The sequence below is a fragment of the Rhinoraja longicauda genome, chromosome 24 (genome assembly GCF_053455715.1).
Source record: "Rhinoraja longicauda isolate Sanriku21f chromosome 24, sRhiLon1.1, whole genome shotgun sequence".
Lineage (NCBI taxonomy): Eukaryota > Metazoa > Chordata > Chondrichthyes > Rajiformes > Arhynchobatidae > Rhinoraja > Rhinoraja longicauda.
In genome coordinates this window covers 437,531-444,831 of record NC_135976.1, presented here as the reverse complement: position 1 = coordinate 444,831, position 7,301 = coordinate 437,531, and positions in this window count along the sequence as shown.

Below are 7,301 nucleotides of genomic sequence, written 5' to 3'. Positions count from 1 at the left end.
CCAAAGATAGACACAAAGTGCTGGAGTAACTCAGCGGGACAGGTAATATCTCTGGAGAGAAGGATCATTATGGGAATGTGAGGTGGAATCAGTGTTTAGCAACTGGGTGATCATGTAGGCTGATCTATCTCTCCCTCCTAACCGCATTCTCCTACCTTCTCCCCATAACCTCTGGCACCTGTACTAACCAAGAATCTATCTATTTCTTTTTTTTTTCATGTTTATTTATTTTTTTTAATTTTTAAATTAATTACATTGCATATAACAACAACAGTAAACCCCATCCCTCCCCTTCCCTACATAATCATGAAAACAAACAAACAAAAACAAACAAATAAATAAATAGAAATAATTTTTTAAAAAACATAACTACAATGTGACAAAAAAGACAAAAGCACAAAAACATGAGTCAAGGTAATTTTCACAAGTCAAATATTTCAGTATTTTCACTGCTGGATTCAAAGAAGGTACAAAAGCCTGTGGCATTGAGGGGATAGTTTTACTTGTCCTTAATATGCTGCAGCACTGGGTTCCATATGTTAAAGAACTTTTGATGTTTGCCAGACAATTCATATCTCAACCTCTCTACGTGTAAGATGCCCATTAATTCTCTTAACCAAGTCTCACACTGAGGAGCAGAGTCTGATTTCCATAGTTTCAAAATACATCTGTTGGCAATTACCATACCATAAACCAAGATTGTGCGAGCATTATGGTCTAGCTTCTCAAGCGTTGTGGAATACCCGAATAGAGCAGTTTAGAATCTATCTATTTCTGCCTTAGAAATATCCACTGACACGGCAAAGAATTCCACAGATACACCACAATCAGACAAAAGGAATTCCTCCTCATCTCCTTCCTAAAAGAACGTCCTTTAATTCTGAGGCTATGACTTCTAGTCCTAGACTCTTCCACTAGTGGAAACATCCTCTCCACATCCACCCTATCCAAGCCTTTCACTATTCTGTACATTTCAATGTGGTCCCCCCTCATTCTTCTAACACCCAGTGAATACAGGACGAGTGCCTTCAAATGCTCATCAGAGGATAACCTACTAATTGCTGGGATCATTCTTGTCTTTGGACAGAGTCGAGGGAGGAGGTAGAGGAAGGTGTTGCATCTCCTGCGGTTGCTGGGAGAAGTACCTGGGCAAGGGGCGGTTTGGCTGGGAAGGGATGTGTTAACCAGGGAATTGCGGAGGGAACAGTCTCTGTGGAAAGTGGAAGGGGGCGGAGATGGGAAGATGTGGCTCGTGGTGGGATCCCATTGGAGGTGGCGAAAATATCAGAGGATCATGTGCTGCATGCAACAGCTGATGGGGGGGGAAAGGTGAGGACAAGGGGGACTCTGTCCCTGTTGCAACTGGGGGGAGGGGGAGCATGAGTGGAGCTGGGGGATATCTAGGAGACCCGTGTGAGGGCCTCATCTATGATGAAAGAGGGGAATCCCCATTCCTCAAAGAGTGGGGCACCAGATGTCCTGGTATGGAACTCCTCGTCTTGGGCGCAAATGTGGCTTAGATGGTGGAATTGGGAATAGGGGATAGATTCTTTGCAGGAAGCAGGGTGGGAAGAAGTGTAGTCTAGATTGCTGTCGGAGTCAGTAGGTTTATAATAGATGTCAATCGATAGTCTATCTCCAGTGATGGAGACAGTGCGATCAAGAAAGAGGAGGGAGATGTTGGAGATGGTCCAAGTGAATTTGAGTGCAGGATGGAAATTGGTAGTGAAGTTAATGAAATCATGAGTTCTGCATGGGTACAGAAAGTAGCACCGATGCAGTCTTCAATGTAGCGGAGATAAAGTTCAGAGATAGGGCCAGTGTACGCCTGGAACAGGGATTGTTCAACGTACCCTACAAGGAGGCAGGCATAGCTGGGCCCCATGCCAGTGCCCATGGCTACGCCTTGGATTTGGAGGTGGAAGGAGTCGAATGAGAAGTTGTTAAGGAGAGTGTTGGAAGAGGGTAATTGGCTGGTTCTGCCGTCAAAAAGGAAACGGGGGCTTTGAGGCATTCCTGTTGGGGAACGGAGGTGTAGAGTGACTGAATATCCATCGTAAAGATGAGGGCAGGGGGGCCTGGAAAACATCAGTCATTGAAGAGACGAAGGGCATGTGAAGGTCTTGGCCATAGGTCAGGAGGGATTGAACCAGGGGGGATAGGATGGAGTCAACAAAATTCAGTCACCCACAGTCCAACAATAAAAGCATTAAAATAGGCAGATTACACAATAAAGCATTAAAATAGGCAAATTACACAACCCCAAAAACACACAAAAAAAAGAAACATCCATCAAAGAAACATCCATCAGTCCTCTCCTCACTGTGATGGAAGGCCACAATGTCTTTTCCCTTCCCCTGCCGTCTTCTCCCGTGGTCAGGTTGTTGTGGTTCCAAGCCGCGCCGGACGGTCCGCAGCGGGCCGACCCAAGCCCCGTGATCCGGGGCGGGCGAACACGCTGCGGCTGTTGCTGCACGTCGGGGCGGGCGTGGCTCCCGACATTGAAGCCCCCGCCCAGCAGAGAAATATCCCGCGGCCTATCTTAGGCCGCGCCGGACGGTGAAATGTCCGCGACCCAAGCCCCGCAACCCGGGGCGGGCGAACATGCTGCCACTGCCGGAACTCCCGATGTCGGCATCCACGCGGCCCGAGCCTAAGGCGAGTCGCAGCCGCTCCCGCAGCCTCCGAAGACGGCCGGCTCCGCTGATGGTAAGTCCGATCTGCGGGCTCTACGAACCGGAGCCCTGGAGGCCGCCAGCTCCAGGAGTTGGGCCGATGGTAGGCCGCAGCAGGAACAGAGACAACACCCAGAAAACAAAGGTCGGGTCTCCGTTCAGAAGGGACACATATTTACAATTTTACAGTTCCCCCCCTCCCCCCCTCCCCCCCACATACACACATAGTACACAAACACAAAAACACGACATCACATCGACGATTACGACACAAAAAACCAACAAAACACAAAGACAAATGGACCGCAGGTAAGCCGCAGCTGCTATGGCAGCGCCGCCATTTTGTCGAGAAAAAAAAAGAAGAAAAAAAAGATTTGTATTTTTGGAAATCCAAAACTTGGATTTTGGGGAGAAGGTAAAACCAGGCCTTGCGAGGCTGGGGAACGATAATTTTGGAGACTGGAGGGAAGACAGCCGGAACTGATGAAATCAGAAATAGTCTGTGAGAATTTGGCCTGAGCCTACTGGGGCCCAGGTGCTACCACCTAGTGAGGAAATGAGGGAAGCACACTGGGCTGCCTGAGGTTGAAACAACATGGTTTCAAAACCCCCGTCCCCAGCATATTAATGGCTAATGTATGGTCTACATGCATAAAGAGGCAGTCTATGGAGAACAAGCTGGATGAACTTAAAAGCCAGACAGACCTACCTCAGAGAATCAAGAGACTGCTGTGTGTTCCTTTTCACAGAGACATGGCTCACCCCTGACATACCTGACTGTCATTCAGCCCAAAGGCATCTCCCCACACTGGATGAACCATAAAGCGTCTTTGGACAAGGTTAGTGGCGGCCGTGTCTGCTTAAGTATGGTCCACAGAGGTGTCCACAGAGGTCACGTCTGAACACCATGAGGTCTCGAATATGGCAGTGCCGCCATTCCGTTCCCCAGCCTCGCACGGCCTGGTTTTACCTTCTCCCCAAAATCCAAGTTTTGGATTTCCAAAAATACAAATCTTTTTTTTTCTCTTTTTTTTTCTCGACAAAATGGCGGCGCTGCCATATTCGAGACCTCATGGTGTTCAGACGTGGCAGTCCTGGCGAGTTCATGTTTGTCGGACTAGGAATATCTGACTGTGAAGTGCCGTCCCTACTGCCTGCCGAGGAAATTCACCTCAGCTACCCTGACAGCAGTATACATCCCTCCCCATGTGGACATCAAACTTGCTCTGCATAAACAGCCTTGAGACAAAACACCCTGAAGCCCTGGAGACTTCCATCAAGCCAACCTCAGGGGCATACGTACCAGCATGTCTCTCGTCCTACCAGGGCCAGAACACCCTCGGCCACTGCTACACATCCATAAAAATGTCTACCGCTTTACTCCTCAGCCACATTTTGGGAAATCTGATCACCTAGCCCCCTGCCTTCAAACAAAACTATAGCAGGAAGATCCAGACCAGAAAGTAAATTAGTGCTGGTTGGCCGACATCGATGACCTCTGTGGACAGGTCCATATTCAGAAATGATTGAGAATCAGATATCATGAGGGGAATAGATTGGATAGATGCACAGAGTCTCTTGGCTAGTGTAGGTGAATGGAGGACCGGGGAACATAGGTTTAAGGTGAAGGGGAAAAGATTTAATAGGGATCTGATGGGTAACTTTTTCACACAAAGGATGGTGGATGTATGGAACAAGCTGCCAGAGGAGGTAGTTGAGGCTGGGACTATCCCGACATTTAAGAAACAGTTGGACAGGTACATGGATAAGATAGATTTGAAGGGATATGGACCAAACACGGACAGGTGGGACTAGTGTAGCTGGGACATGTTAGGTAGTGTGGGCAAGTTGGACCGAAGGGCCTGTTTCCACGCTGTATCACTCTGCGAATCTATGATTCTATATTGCATTGGGTAACTTTAATTTTAATTCAAGAAAGTTTACTTAAACACTATGTGGATTGTCTGACTTGAGGAGACACCATACTGGACTTTGTAATGGAAAACAAGCCTTGCCAAGTGAATGCTAACTTGAGACGAAGCAGATTACAATATTACAGTATTCCTAGAGAAGAAACAAAGATCCTTGACAAGGCCTACCTTATCGAGGATATTTGTTTCTTCTCTAGGAATACGCAAGGTCCAGGAGCATGGCCAATGTTGTTCCTTTGTTTAAGAAGGGAAGTAGAGAGAATCCAGCAAACTGTAGACCAGTGAGGATCACATCAGTGGCTGGGGAACCATTGGAAAGAATTCTTTGAGATATGGATTACTTCCATTTAAAGAGGAATGGGCTAATTAATGACAGCCAACAAGAGTGAGTTAGATTTAGCGCTTAGGGCTAACGGAATCAGGGGATATGGGGAAAAAACAGGAACAGGGTACTGATTTTGGATGATCAGCCATGATCATATTGAATGGCGGTGCTGGCTCAAAGGGCCGAATGGCTTCCTCCTGCAACTATTTTCTATGTTTCTGTGTTTCTAAGGCTTTGTGTGTGTGACAGGTTGTGTCTCACTAACGATTGAGTTTTAGGTGACAAAAGAGATTGATGAAGGTAGGGCAGTGGATGTTGTGTACATGGATTTTAGTAAGGCTTTGATAAAGTTCCTCATGGTGAATTGATCCAGAAGAATAATGTGCATGGGATTCATGGCAACTTGGTTAAATGGATTCAGAACTAGTTTATTTCTTAAGGATGGAAGATTGTGGTGGAAGGAAGATATTCTGGCTGGAGGTCTGTGACCAGTGGAGTTGTTCTGGGATCTGTTCTGGGATATCTGCTGTTTGGGATATATATATACAGACACATGACTTGGATGTAAATGTTGATTGCTAATGACTCAAAAATTGGAGGATTTGCAGACAGTAAGATAGGTTGTCAAAAGATACATCAGGACATTGATCAGCTGCAGAAGTGGACAGAGAAATGACAGATGGAGTTTAATCCGAGTAAGTCTGATGTGTTGCATTTTGGGAGGTTAATGACAAGACGCTTAACAGCATTGTAGAGGGATCTTGGACTTCAAGTTCATCACTCACTGAAGGTGACAGCACCAGGTAGGGTGTAAAGAGGACGTATTGAATGCTTGCCTTCATTGCGAGGGTTATTGTATAAGTGTCAGGAAGTCTTGATGCAGCTTTGGCAATTGTGATTGCTCCATTACAGGAAGGGTGTGGAGGTTTTGGAGAGGATGCTGAGGTTTACCAGTATTCTGCCTGGATTAGAGGGTTTCAGCTAAAAGGAGAGGTTGGATAAACTTGCAACATTTTCTCTGGAACTTGGGAAGTTGAGGGAAGATGATAGAAGTATATAAAATTATGAGGGGCATGGGCAGAGTAGACGCCCAGGGTGGAAATATCCAACACTGCCAGAGGAGGTGTGTAGGAAGGAACTGCAAATGCTGGTTTAAACCGATGATAGACTCAAAATGTTGGAGTAACTCAGGCAGCATCTGTGGAGAGAAGGAATAGGTGGCATTTCGGGTCGAAACCCTTCTTCAGACTGCCATCAGGGGAGAGGGAGATACATAGATAAGGAAGTGTAAGGTATGTAAGCTAGAAACATAGAAACATAGAAAATAGGTGCAGGAGGAGGCCATTCGGCCCTTTGAGCCAGCACCGCCATTCATTGATCGTCCATGGCTGATCATCCCCAATCAATAACCCATGCCTGCCTTCTTCCCATATCCCTTGATTCCACTACCCGCTAGAGCTCTATCTAACTCTCTCTTAAATCCATCCAGTGATTTGGCCTCCATTGCCTTCTGTGACAGAGAATTCCACAAATTCACAACTCTCTGGGTGAAAAAGTTTCTTCTTTTAGGGCGGCACGGTGGCGCAGCGGTAGAATTGCTGCCTTACAGCGAATGCAGCGCCGGAGAATCAGGTTCGATCCTGACTATAGGCACCGTCTGTATGGAGTTTGTGCGTTCTCCCCGTGACCTGCGTGGGTTTTCTCCGAGATCTTCGGTTTCCTCCCACACTCCAAAGACGTACAGGTATGAATGTTGATTGGCTGGGCAAATGTAACAATTGTCCCTAGTGTGTGTAGGATAGTGTTAATGTGCGGGGATCGCTGGGCGGCGTGGACCCGGTGGGCCGAAGGGCCTGTTTCCGCGCTGTATCTCTGAATCTGAATTATCTCAGTTTTAAATGGCCTCCCCTTTATTCTAAGACAGTGACCCCTGGTTCTGGACCCGCCCAACATTGGGAACATTTTTCCTGCATCTAGCTTGACCAGTCCTCTTATAATTTTTTTTTTCTATAAGATCCCCTCTCATCCTTCTACTCCAGTGAATACAAGCCTAGTCGTTTCAATCTTTCCTCATATGACAGTCCCGCCATCCCAGGGATCAATCTCCTAAACCTATGCTGCACTGCCTCAATTACAAGGATGTCCCTCCTCAAATTAGGAGACCAAAACTGTACACTATACTCCAGATGTGGTCTTACCAGGGCCCTATAAAACTGCAGAAGAACCTCTTTACTGCTATAATGAAATCCTCTTGTTATGAAGGCCAACATTCCATTAGCTTTCTTCACTGCCTGCTGTACCTGCACACCAACTTTCAGTAACTGGTGTACAAGGACACCCAGGTCTCGCTGCACCTCCCCCTTACCTAAC